At 46.5% G+C, this 13,718-nt stretch overlaps 1 protein-coding gene across 4 annotated transcripts in view; it reads left to right on the plus strand.

The window, feature by feature from the left end:
• Positions 1–13,718, plus strand: part of LOC140464888 (serpin B6-like) — a 56,954-nt gene that overhangs the window by 2,112 nt on the left and 41,124 nt on the right. Inside the window, exon 2 of one of the 4 annotated variants that reach the window (XM_072560470.1) lies at positions 4,083–4,130. The exons of 1 other annotated variant lie outside the window; for it this stretch is intronic. The gene's annotated coding sequence lies outside the window, so the exon portion shown is untranslated. Of the gene's footprint in view, positions 1–4,082; positions 4,131–7,756; positions 7,910–8,181; positions 8,202–13,718 lie in introns of those variants that run through there. 2 more of the 4 variants (XM_072560469.1, XM_072560472.1) reach the window with 2 other exon arrangements.

Genomic DNA, 13,718 nt, shown 5'->3' on the forward strand with positions numbered 1-13,718 from the left:
ATGAGCACTCTTGTGACTGCATTTAAATAATAAAGCTCTTCCTACTGATGCCACTGTTGTATTGATTTTAAGACTAGATTAGATCTGTACGTGTAGATCACAGCATGCAGGCAGAGAAGGCAAATGATATATTCATCATTATAGCAATAGGAGCTGAAAGATGTGTTGCTGGAAAAGTGCAGCAGGTCAGGCAGCATCCAAGGAGCAGGAGAATCGACGTTTCGGGCATAAGCCCTTCTTCAGGAATGAGGAGGGTGTGCCAAGCAGGCTAAGATAAAAGGTAGGGAAGAGGGACTTTGGGGAGGGGTGTTGGGAATGCGATAGGTGGAAGGAGGTTAAGGTGAGGGTGATAGGCCGGAGAGGGGGTGGGGCCGGAGAGGTCGGGAAAAAGATTGCAGGTCAAGAAGGCGCTGCTGAGTCCGAGGGTTGGGACTAAGATAAGGTGGGGGGAGGGGAAATGAGAAAGCTGGAGAAATCTGCATTCATCCCGTGTGGTTGGAGGGTTCTGAGGCGGAAGATGAGGCGCTCTTCCTCCAGGCGTCGTGTTGCCATGGTCTGGTCATCATTTACTGTATCCGCTACACCCGAATATGGCCCCCTCTACATTGGGGAATGTTTCAGAGAACACCTCTGGGACACTCGCACCAACCAACCCAACCGCCCCGTGGCTGAACACTTTAACTCCCTCTCCCACTCCGCCAAGGACATGCAGGTCCTTGGCCTCCTCCATTGCCAGACCATGGAAACACGACGCCTGGAGGAAGAGCGCCTCATCTTCCGCCTAGGAACCCTCCAACCACAAGGGATGAATCAAAGTTTGTGAGAAAATTTGTAGCTTGGGTGCTCATTGTTGTGGTTCTGTTCGCCGAGCTGGGAACTTGTGTTGGAGACGTTTTGTCCCCTGTCTAGGTGACATCCTCAGTGCTTGGGAGCCTCCTGTGAAGCGCTTCTGTGATCTTTCCTCCGGCATTTGTAGTGGTTTGTCTCTGCCGCTTCCGGTTGTCAGTTCCAGCTGTCCATTGCAGTGGTCGGTATATTGGGTCCAGGTCGATGTGCTTATTGATTGAATCTGTGGATGAGTGCCATGCCTCTAGGAATTCCCTGGCTGTTCTCTGTTTTGGCTTGTCCTATAATAGGAGTGTTGTCCCAGTTGAATTTATGTTGCTTGTCATCTGCGTGTGTGGCTACTAAGGATAACTGGTCGTGTCGTTTCGTGGCTAGTTGGTGTTCATGGATGCAGATCGTTAGCTGTCTTCCTGTTTGTCCTATGTAGTGTTTTGTGCAGTCCTTGCATGGGATTTTGTACACTACGAAAGCAACCACCCCAACACACACAAAAGAAGTTGCATCAAGACACTGTTCAAAAGGGCCACAACACACTGCAGCACACCAGAACTGCAGAAAGAGGAAGAAGAACTCCTATACAATGTATTCGCCAAAAACGGATACCCCCGCAATTTCATGAACAGATGCCTAAGGGAAAGACAACGTAACGAGGACATGCCACAACCCAAAGGACTAGCCACGTTACCATACATCAAGAGCATTTCCGAACTGACAGCCAGACTACGATGACCACTAGGATTCATAACAGCACACAAACCAACAGCCACTCTCAGACAACAACTCACCAGAACAAAGGACCCGATACCCAGCATGAGCAAAACCAATGTAGTGTACAAAATCCCATGCAAGGACTGCACAAAACACTATATAGGACAAACAGGAAGACAGCTAATGATCCGCATCCATGAACACCAACTAGCCACGAAACGACACGACCAGCTATCCTTAGTAGCCACACACGCAGATGACAAGCAACATGAATTCGACTGGGACAACACTACTATTATAGGACAAGCCAAACAGAGAACAGCCAGGGAATTCCTGGAGGCATGGCACTCATCCACAGACTCAATCAATAAGCACATCGAACTGGACCCAATATACCGGCCACTGCAGCGGACAGCTGGAACTGACAACCGGAAGCAGCAGATTCAAACCACTATAAATGGCGGAGGAAAGATCACAGAAGCGCTTCACAGGAGGCTCCTAAGCACTGAGGATGTCACCTAGACAGGGGACGAAATGTCAGCAACACAAATTCCCAGCTCGGTGAACAGAACCACAACCACAAGGGATGAATGCAGATGTCTCCGGCTTTCTCATTTCATCTCTCCCTACTTTATCTCAGTTCCAACCCTCGGACTCAGCACCGCCTTCTTGATTTCTCCACCCCCACCCCCTCTCCGGCCTATCATCCTCACCTTAACCTCCTTCCATTTATGGCATTCCCAACGCCCCTCCCCCAAGTCCCTCCTCCCTACCTTTTATCTTAGCCTGCTTGGCACACCCTCCTCATTCCTGAAGAAGGGCTTATGCCCTAAAACGTCGATTCTCCTGCTCCTTGGATGCTGCCTGACCTGCTGCGCTTTTCCAGCAACACATTTTTCAGCTCTGATCTCCAGCATCTGCAGTCCTCACTTTCTCCTAGTTATAGCAACAGGAGTTGAGTACAGGAGCAGAGATGTTGCTGCAATTCCACAGGACCCTAGTGAGATTATACCCGAAATATTGTGTGCAGTCCTGATCTCCTTATCTGAGGAAGAACATGCTTGCCGACAAAAACTGATTCCTGGGGTGGCAGGACTGATGTATGAGTGGAGATTGAATCAATAGGGATTATGTTTGCTGGTGTTCAGAAGAATGAAAAGCCCAGTTCTGAGGACAGGTCACTGAACCCGAAACGTTCACTCTGATTTCTCGGCACAGATGCTGCCAGACCTGCTGAGCTTTTCCAACAATTTCTGTACACTTGTTTCGGAAAAATGATGTCGGATCTCATAGAAACGTATACAATTCTAACAGGTCCTTACAGGGTAGATTCAGAAAGGATGTTCCCAGTGATTGAGAAATCCAGAACACAGGGTCACAGTCTAAAGGATATGGGGTAAACCATTTCGGATTGAGACGAGGGGAAATTTCTTCACCCAGAAAGTGGTGAGGTTGTGGAATTCACTATCACAGAAAGCAGTATTTGGTTTTAAAAAGGAAGTGGATGTCGCGCTTGAGACTAAAGGGGAATCAAAGGATGTGGGGGAGAAAGCAGGAACAGTTTGATGAGTCAGATGATCAGCCAGGATCATAATGACTGGTGGTATCAGATCAAGGACCAAATGGCCAATTCCTGTTCCTATTTTCTGTGTTTCCATGAGACATAGGTGCAGAAATTAGGCCATTCTGCCCATCATCTCTGCTCTGCCATTCAATCATGGCGGACAGGTTTTTCAAACCCAATTTCCTGCTTTTTCCCCAATAACCTTTGACCCCTTGGCAATCAAGAACTTATCGATCTCTGTTTTTAAATATACTCAATGACCTTTGTTTCTTTGTGACATTCCAGTAATTATACTGATCTAGTCATGTTGTATATCTACCAAGGTGTTATCTGAATGTATAGAATGTATTGTGGGATTGTGTTCAAATAATGACTGAAATCAGTAACTGGTGAAAATAGTCTCTTTATTCAGTCACCGCAGTAGCACAAATTCAAGGCAGCAATAGAATCCTGAAATACAGTTCTTGCAGTAGCCTCTTTACACACAGTTCTTACATATATTACACTTCCATAACTATGGTATAACAATGTTTTATCTATAGTACACATGAGATGGCCTAAACATTTGCTAAGTATTAGCTGTTACTTTAGGTGGGATTAATTAAGAACTCTCTCCGGACTGCTTGAGTAATTAAGAGTTATTAGTCCTTGTCTTTTAAGTTAGTAAATGTTAGTAAAAATACTAGGCCTATATACTCTAAATAAGTTAGAAATTATACCTGTACTTAATAAAGGAATAAAGGATATTAAACTGATTACCACAGCTGTGGTATTTTATGGTTTCATTCATTAATGCAATTTCACCTAAGCGCTATTTTGTCAGTTAAGGTGATTGTGGCCCTGATAAAAGGTATTCAACAAGTACGTACTAATTGGGGAAAACGTTTGGTGTTCTGCAATCTATTCAGGTCTGAGAGAAGGTGGGTAAGGACTGATTAATGTTATCATCTTTCTGTACTTTCAGGTAGGTCATGGAGACACGATGGTGGGGATGGTGTTCTTCTGAATATAGGTCAGTAATCTTGGATACTTATTCAGAGGTAGCTTTTGATATAAGTAGGTCTGATAAAGGTTGAAGGTATGAAGGAGCAGTAATAGGTTTGGAAGTATTGCTTTAATTTTAGTTTATCTGGTAATAGTAAAATGTACTCAAAACTGCAGTTTTATGAATGAATGAATGAAACCATATTGTACCGGGGAGTTATGAATGAATGAAACGGAACACAGTGTTTGCTTGTGAGTGGGTTAGTACAGGAGTTATGAATAAATAAATGTAAAGTGCTTGTGAGTGGGTTAGTGAAGAGGTTTATAACATAATATCTCACAATATGCATCTTTTTATTAATTTTATTAATTTATCAGAAAATGGGGATGATGTGTTAATGCAAAGATTCTAGACCATACAGATCTGCACCTTTCAGATATCTCGATATGTGGCACTCCATTATAAGGTATCAACCTCTATTCAGTCACTCTCTCTGTGTAATGGAGTCAGTTACCTAAAGATATGTGTAACATACAGTAACCTCAGGAAGCATTGAACCCAGACATTGTATATGTGATATCATGGCCTCGTAAGTAGTGTTGAAATAAACTTTAAGACCTCTAACTAAGGAAGAACCTGAATTTTCTGTGATAAATGTTTTCCCGTGATAACATATACATACAAAATCATAAACATCACCAACCATCATTTGCAGAATTACAGCAACCAATTGCTCTGTTTTGGTGTTTGGTAGTGGGGGAGGAGTTTCAGAATGCAAACAATGGGAACTGAATTTTACTGGATGTTGTTATAACATTATGAGCAGTATAGGTTGTGCTACTATAAGGGCCAGTGTCTGTCTCCAACTATCTCGCCCAGTTCAACAGCCAACTATGGTAACCAGTCACAAGAGAAAATATTGCAGATGTTGAACTGAAAATGCTGATAAGGATGTGGAGATTTTTTCATTTCATTTGAGAAAACAGCAAAACAACTTAAGTGGCCAAAGGGAAACTGGACACTGCCCATTGTAGAGCGCATGAAATTGATGCTTCCGTGTCAGGATTATGAAACTGTATAAAAGGGTTTTCTAGGTAGTTATGAGTTAGTTCCTGAAGCATAAGTTCCAAAGCCTAAGGAAACAGCTTAGGCAAATCTAAAATAAATTTGAAAGGGTAAAATAAGGTAATTTTTTCAGGTGAATACAGGCAAAAGGAGTAAGTAGATCTCAGACACACACACACTCTTTCATACTCACACACCCACGCAGACCCTCCCTCACACACAAGCTCTCTCTAAAATGCACACAGATACACCACCCACACGCACACCAACACACGCACCCTCTTACACATACCCCATTACACTCTTTCACACACACACACACTATCACATGCACACTCAATCTGTCACTCCTACATGCATGCGCATATAGGGGTGAATTTGTTTTTGTAGAATTACATTTTATTTTGCTCAAAACTGCATGAATCCATGTAAAACTCTGTAAAACTATACAGAGGGTTTGTCAGTCTGACATAGCATTGGGTCACAGACAGACTTCACACCTATTGTTTAAAAAGATGAGCTAATTTGAGAATGTAATTTAAAAGAAGTTCTGGGGTTTACATATCAAAGATCAGAAACCAGCATATCCCATTATAATATCCCATTATAAATTTTAATCCAAGATTGTTTACTGTATCACACTCCACAACACTGGACTCCTTTGGCTCTCAATTCTGTGAGCATAATCTTAACCTCCACAACCACCTGACGAAGGAGCGGTGCTCAGAAAGCTAGTGCTTCCAAATAAACCTGTTGGACTATAACCTGGTGTCGTGTGATTTTTAACTTTGTCCACCCCAGTCCAACACCGGCACCTCCAAGTCTCAGAGAGACGGTGGTTAGCACTGTTGCCTCACAGCGCCAGAGACCCGGGTTCAATTCCCGCCTCAGGCAACTATCTGTGTGGAGTTTGCACATTCTCCCCGTGTCTGCGTGGGTTTCCTCCGGGTGCTCCGGTTTCCTCCCACACTCCAAAGATGTGCAGGTCAGGTGAATTGGCCATGCTAAATTGCCCGTAGTGTTAGGTAAGGGGTAGATGCAGGGGTATGGGTGGGTGCGCTTCGGCAGGGCGGTGTGGACTTGTTGGGCCGAAGGGCCTGTTTCCACACTGTAAGTAATCTAATCTAAAAAAAAGATCATTCACTTAGAAGAGTTTAAAAACTGACTACATTTTTAAATTTTAACTCACATTGAAGACAAAAGAGTTGCATGTCTGTATTCTTTTTCCACCTCTGGGTTACTGTGAAACTATTTTCCTTTGTCTGTTTTAATCATGACGTGAGGTGTCGGTATTGGACTGGGGTGGACAAGGTCAGAAGTCACACAACACCAGGTTATAATCCAACAGATTTATTTGAAATCACAAACGTTAGGAGCGCTGCTCCTTCTTCAGTGAAGTGTCACTATTACTTATGAGTCAATGCTAATTACAAGGCTACAATATTACATACACATATTGTCTGGGTTCTGTGGTTACTGTATGTTACACACACCTTTCGACTGACTGAATGAAGGTGGATACCTTTATAATAGAGTGCCACATATCAAAACGTTCTGCAATGGTCTGAGAGGTGCAGACCTGTATCTCTACAGTAACACATATTGTCCCTTCACCTGATGAAGGAGCAGCACTCCAAAAGCATGTGATTTCAAATAAGCCTGTTGGACTATAACCTGGTATTGTGTGGCTTAGATTACTTACAGTGTGGAAACAGGCCCTTCGGCCCAACAAATCCACACCGCCCCGCCGAAGCGCAACCCACCCATACCCCTACATTTACCCCTTACCTAACACTATGGGTAATTTAGCATGGCCAATTCACCTGATCTTTGGACTATGGGAGGAAACCAGAGCACCCGGAGGAAACCCATGCAGACACAGGGAGAATGTGCAAACTCCACACAGACAGTCACCTGAGGCAGGAATTGAACCCTGGTCTCTGGCGCTGTGAGGCAGCAGTGCTAACCACTGTGCCACCTCTGAGACTTTGTCTTAATTATGATTGAGTATGTGCAAATTTGGGATTTTGAACAGTGCAGGTGAAGTTTTGTTTTCACTGTTGCTGTTAAAGTTAAGCTGCCTTATTGAGCCACTGCAAACTACGTGCCATAGGATGACCCACACTGCTACTCCTCTTCCTAACCTGGGGCGGGGTTGTAACTGTGTGAATGAACTACGACTGGATTTTTGGTCAAGAAACTCAATCTGCTTGTCTGAAACCCAGTCAAAAAGTGTGCTGCTGGAAAAGCACAGCCGGTCAGGCAGCATCGGGGGTGCGGGAGAGTCAAAGTTCTTGTGCTCACGTCGACTCTGCTGCTCCTTGGATGCTGCCTGACCGGCTGTGCTTTTCCAGCAGCACATTTTTTTTTTGACTCTGATCTCAAGCATCTGCAGTCCTCACTTTCTTCCCCTTGTTTGAAACCTCGGAAGAGAAGGCCAATTCAACCCGTCAATGCTGTTCCATCATCACCCGCCTTTGAACTGTGCCTTGAATCCATATCCCTCAGTATCACAGTCCAACGAAAATAATACCATAAAGAAAATAACATTAGGGCCACTGCAGAAATATTTATGTTACTTGGACAGTGGTCCCTTGGGCGTGTGAAAAGGGCTTTGGTTCTTCAGTTCCGAGTTGCACTTTCGATTTGCTTATACACTTATTTAGTCATTTTGATTTCGGAGATGCCTCTTTCAACACGCGACCTTCTACTCTGAGATAAATCAGCACCGCCGGATTACGGTATGTCTACTCCTTCTCTGGTTAATGTCAAAAAATCACACACCAGGTTATTGTCCAACAGGGTTAACTGGAAGCACACACTTTGGTGTTGTGTGATTTTTAACTTTGTACACCCCAGTCCCAACACCGGCACCTCCAAATCCTGGTCAATGTCCTCTGTATCGTCAGTGCAGTAGAGCTCTGAGGTTATCTCATTGTCATTTTGAGACAGACATGTTCCGTTGCTTCAGTTTAGTTCACATTGTTTGTCCCGAATTAACTCACCGGAACCATGTTTTACAGGAGACAAAAGGTAGGAGAGGAAGCAGAGTTTAAGTGGTTTTTCAGAAGCTGTGGTTGTTAGTTTGTTTTTTTGGGGGTGTTGTGGAAAGGGCTGCCGCGCTATCTCATCCTGCACTTCACTGTGGATTCCAAAGTGCAGATCGTCGGAGTCTTTTTTTTAAACTTCCCTTCTCCTGTGACTGTCAAAGTCCTGTGCTAATTGCACACCTTTCAATGCTGAGCGTTTCCAAACTGATGTACTTGGCCCCGAGCCAAGCCTCAATACTGAAGTGTTGCTTTCACTGAAACTGTGAAAGGTCAGCTGCCTTTTTTTCAGCCACTGCCAACCATGTGCTCTAGGTTGACCCTCAGTGCTACTCACCTTCCAAAGCAGATGGAAAAGACTCCGCCTCCAAGTTCCCTTCCAAGCCCCACACCATCCTGATGTGGAACTAAACTGTTGGGAAGTCGAAATCCTCTTCCCTCCTCCCTATCAGCACAGATAAGAGAAGAAAAACTGTAAACATTGCATATAACACATCTCTATGCTACTTTCTCCCCACCCCCACCCCCTCCTCTCATTTATCTCTCCACCCTTCAGGCTCTCTGCCTGTATTCCTGATGAAAGGCTTTTGCCCGAAATGTCGATTTTCCTGCTCCTTGGATGCTGCCTGAACTGTTGTGCTTTTCCAGCACCACTCTAATCTAGACTCTGGTTTTCAGCATCTGCAGTCATTGTTTATACCCAAAACACATACTGGTTTGACCCATCTTGTATACTTCAAAAAATGAAGCTTCAATGATTTTTTTTGTACTTTTCTCTCCCCCTCTTGGCAGCTCAACTCCCGGTAAATGTTGCCTTAGCCGGTGATGTCCGTATCCCATAAAAGAATGAGAATTAGCTTCCACCGCCTGCTATGTCCTCACACCATCCTTGCCTCTCTCCTCCCCTCACTCAATCCCATTTTCCTGTAAGATAGTCACTTCCTGGCTGTCAGGAAATGAACAAGGGGTGGGTTTCCTGCTTGGGTGTGGCTCAGCGAGGGCAGGGGTCTCAGAGCAAACAGACAAGCCCACAAAAACTCTGACTGTGTGTCCAGCCTCAGTCGCAGACAATCTCCATCTCCCTTTCAGCAACAACTTAAAAACCCCTGGGGGTTGAGATTGGCAGTGGCAGCTGTTTCTAAATTCACTACTTCCATATCATGGGTGTTTCCCACTGGCTGTATCTGTGCCTGGACAGAGCTTTGCAAGTCGGCTGGTGCATTCGCCGAATCCAAAGCAAACGCTGGAAAGCTACAGGAAAGCTGAACTAAAAATGGGAAATTTTTGAAATGCTGAACAGGTCAGGCACTGACATGTAGATGGAAGAAGAGAGTTAGGGTTCCAGGTTGAGGACCCTTTATCAAAGTTGGAAGTTATTTAAGATGAATCGTTTCTAAGCAAATATAGAGTTTGACGGGAAGGACAGGGTAGATGTAAGAGTGTGGGGCAGGACTGAATTATAGGTAGAAGGGATGAAGGCAAGGGCACAGGAAGTGACAATCAGATACAGACAAAGCCACAGAATCATAGAGATGTACAGCATGGAAACAGACCCTTCGGTCCAACTCATCAATGCTGACCAGATATCCCAACCCAATCTAGTCCCACCTGCCAACACTGGGTCCATATCCCTCTAAACCCTTTCTATTCATATCCCCATCCAAATGTCATTTAAATGTTGCAATTGTACCAGCCTCCACCACTTCCTCTGGCAGCTCATTCCATACACGTACCACCCTCTGCGTGAAAAAGTTGCCCCTTAAGTCTCTTTTATATCTTTCCCCTCTCACCCTAAACCTATGCCCTCTAGTTCTGGACTCCCTGACCCCAGGGAAAAGACTTTGTCTATTTACCCTATCCATGCCCATCATGATTTTATAAACCTCTATAAGGTCACCCCGTAGCCTCTGACGCTCCAAGGAAAACAGCCCCAGCCTGTTTAACCTCTCCTAATAACTCAAACTCTCCAAATCTGGCAACATCCCTGTAAATCTTTTCTGAACTCTTTCAAGACGTTGAAAGTGAGGGCTGCAGATGTCGGAGATCAGAGTCGAAGAGTGTGGTGCTGGAAAAGCACAGCAGATTAGGCAGCATCTGAGGAGCAGGAGAATCGACGTTTCATAAGCCATCATCAGGACAGAGACACACATGCTAAGAAGGTGTTAAATGTCCAACAGAAAATGTGAATGGTTAAGATTTAAGGTTGTTCAAATGAAGCTGGAAGGATTATAGATCTTTGCTTCCTGAACCTTTTCCTGTTGTGACCCTATATTGAAGCTTGTAAATTGTCATGACTTCTTCATCAGAAGCAGCAACACAGTGACCTGTGAGAGGGCTCAGGGAGAGAGAGAGACCTGAGAGATATAGTTTAACCTGGATAAGTGTGAGGTTGCCCATTTTGGTCAAAGGAATAGAAAGACATTTATTATCTAAACGGAGAGAAACTTTAGAGTTGCTTTAGTGCAGAGAGATCTGGGTGACAGTGTGCATGAATCACAGAAACCTGTTATGTAGGTAAAGCTGGTAATAAGGAATGGAAATGGAAGTTGTGAATTTATTGTTAACGGAATTGAGTATAAAAGTAGGGAAATGCTGACATAACTGTATAATGCATCAATGAGATGGCACCTGGAGTATTGTGGACAATTTTAATCCCCTTTCTTGAGGCAGGATGTAGTTGCATTGGAGGCAGTTCAGATCAGATTCACTAGGCCGATTCCAGAGATGAGGGTTCTGTCCTATGAAGAGAGATTGAGCAGCTTAGGCCTATACTCTCTGGAGTTTGGAAGAATGACAGGAGATTTGATTGAGGTTTATAAAGGACCCCTGAAAGGAATTGACAACAGTAATGTGCAGAAAGGATGTTACCTCAGGTGGGACAATCTAGGAAAATGCAAGTTCATGGTTCTTGTGCAAAGGGGCTTCAAAACAGTGATGAGAAGTTACCTCTCGCAAAGGGTCGTGTCTAGGGTGTGGTGGATCCCAGGACATGGAGTATATCTAAGGAGGAGATAGGTTTTTAATTCATAATGGGTTGAAGGTTTATGGAGAGTGGAGGTCGAGATGAGATCAGTCACGGTCATATTGGATGGCAACGTGGGCTGAATGGCCCTCTTCTGGCTCCTAGTTCTTATAGGAGTTGGTGGAGGTGTGGAGGCAGGAATTTTGAGGCCTTTTAGAGAGGGAGTGCAGCTATTATAAGTTGGTCAGACCCCCCCCCCCCCCCCGCCCCCCCATGTTAGCCATTGTGGCCCCAGAGCTTGCTACCCTGAAATTTCAGCTTGTGCCCCCACTTGGGGTTCTGGAGACCCATTTTGGGGAGTCCTGCTGCAGAGGGAGGTCTCAATGCAGTGGGTCACGTTGCTATGTTGGAGCGCTTGTTTCAAGGCCCACTGCGGGTTCTGAAAAACAAGGAAGGCACTTACATAATGCCTACTTCTCCAACCAAGATTCTCGTCCACCCTCTGACGACCCCTTCTCCTGCCTCCAACACACCCCATCCACCTGGACACTCCGTGCTGGCCTCTTACCCGCCCTCGATCTCTTCATAGCCAACTGCTGCCGTGACATTGACCGCCTCAACCTCTCCACCCCTCTCACCCACTCCAACCTCTCACCCTCGAAACGTGCAGCCCTCCACTCCCTCTGTTCCAACCCCAACCTCACTATCAAACCAGCAGACAAGGGAGGCCCGGTAGTGGTTTGGCGCACCACCTTTACACCGCTGAGGCTAAGCGCCAGCTCGCAGACACCTCCTCCTACTGCCCCCTTGACCATGACCCCACCTCCCACCACCAAACCATCATCTCCAAGACCATCCATAACCTCATCACCTCAGGGGATCTCCCATCCACCGCCTCCAACCTCATAGTCCCACGACCCCGCACCGCCCGTTTCTACCTCCTGCCCAAAATCCACAAACCTGACTGCCCCGGCCGACCCATTGTCTCAGCCTGCTCCTGCCCCACCGAACTCATCTCTGCATACCTCGACACGGTCCTGTCCCCTTAATCCAAGAACTCCCTACCTACGTTCGGGACACCACCCACCCCCTCCACCTCCTCCATGATTTTCGCTTCCCCGGTCCCCAATGCCTCATCTTCACCATGGACATCCAGTCCCTGTACACCTCCATCCCCCATCACGAAGGACTTAAAGCCCTCTGCTTCTTCCTTTCCCGCTGTACCAACCAGTACCCTTCCACTGACAGCCTCCTTCGACTGACTGAACTGGTCCTCACTCTGAACAACTTTTCTTTCCAATCCTCCCACTTCCTCCAAACCAAAGGAGTAGCCATGGGCACCCGCATGGGCCCCAGCTATGCCTGCCTCTTCGTAGGATATGTGGAACAGTCCATCTTCCGCAGCTATAGTGGCTACACCCCCCACCTTTTCCTCCGCTACATTGATGACTGTATCGGCGCTGCCCCGTGCTCCCACGAGGAGGTTGAACAGTTCATCCACTTTACTAACACTTTCCACCCCAACCTCAAATTCACCTGGACCGTCTCAGACTCCTCCCTCCCCTTCCTAGACCTTTCCATTTCTATCTTGGGTGACCGAATCGACATGGACATTTACTATAAACCGACCGACTCCCACAGCTACCTAGACTACACCTCCTCCCACCCTGCCCCCTCTAAAAATGCCATCCCATATTCCCAATTCCTTCGTCTCCGCCGCATCTGCTCCCAGGAGGACCAGTTCCAAAACCGTACCACCCAGATGACCTCCTTCTTCAAGGACCGCAATTTCCCCCCAGACGTAGTCGACGATGCCCTCCACTGCATCTCTTACACTTCCCGCTCCTCCGTCCTTGAGTCCTGCCCCTCCAACCGCCACCAGGACAGAGCCCCACTGGTCCTCACCTACCACCCCACCAACCTCCATGTCCAGTGTACCATCCTTCGTCATTTCCACCACCTCCAAACGGACCCCACCACCAGGGACATATTTCCCTCCCCTCCCCTCCCCTATCAGCCTTCCAAAAAGACCTCTCCCTCCGTGACTCCCTCGTCAGGTCCACACCCCTCACCAACCCAACCTCCACTCCCGGCACCTTCCCCTGCAACCGCAAGAAATGCAAAACTTGCGCCCACACCTCCCCCCTTACGTCCCTCCAAGGCCCCAAGGGACACTTCCATATCCGCCACAAATTCACCTGCACCTCCACACACATCATCTATTGCATCCGCTGCACCCGATGTGGCCTCCTCTATATTGGGGAGACAGGCCGCCTACTTGTGGAACGTTTCAGAGAACACCTCTGGGACACCCACACCAACCAACCCAACCACCCCGTGGCTCAACATTTCAACTCCCCCTCCCACTTCACCAAGGACATGCAGGTCCTTGGACTCCTCCATCGCCAGACCATGGCAACACGACGGTTGGAGGAAAAGCGCCTCATCTTCCGCCTGGGAACCCTCCAGCCACAAGGGATGAACTCAGATTTCTCCAGTTTCCTCATTTCCCCTCCCCCCACCTTGTCTCAGTCAAATCCC

The sequence above is a fragment of the Chiloscyllium punctatum genome, chromosome 41 (assembly GCF_047496795.1).
Source record: "Chiloscyllium punctatum isolate Juve2018m chromosome 41, sChiPun1.3, whole genome shotgun sequence".
NCBI classification, from domain to species: Eukaryota; Metazoa; Chordata; class Chondrichthyes; order Orectolobiformes; family Hemiscylliidae; genus Chiloscyllium; species Chiloscyllium punctatum.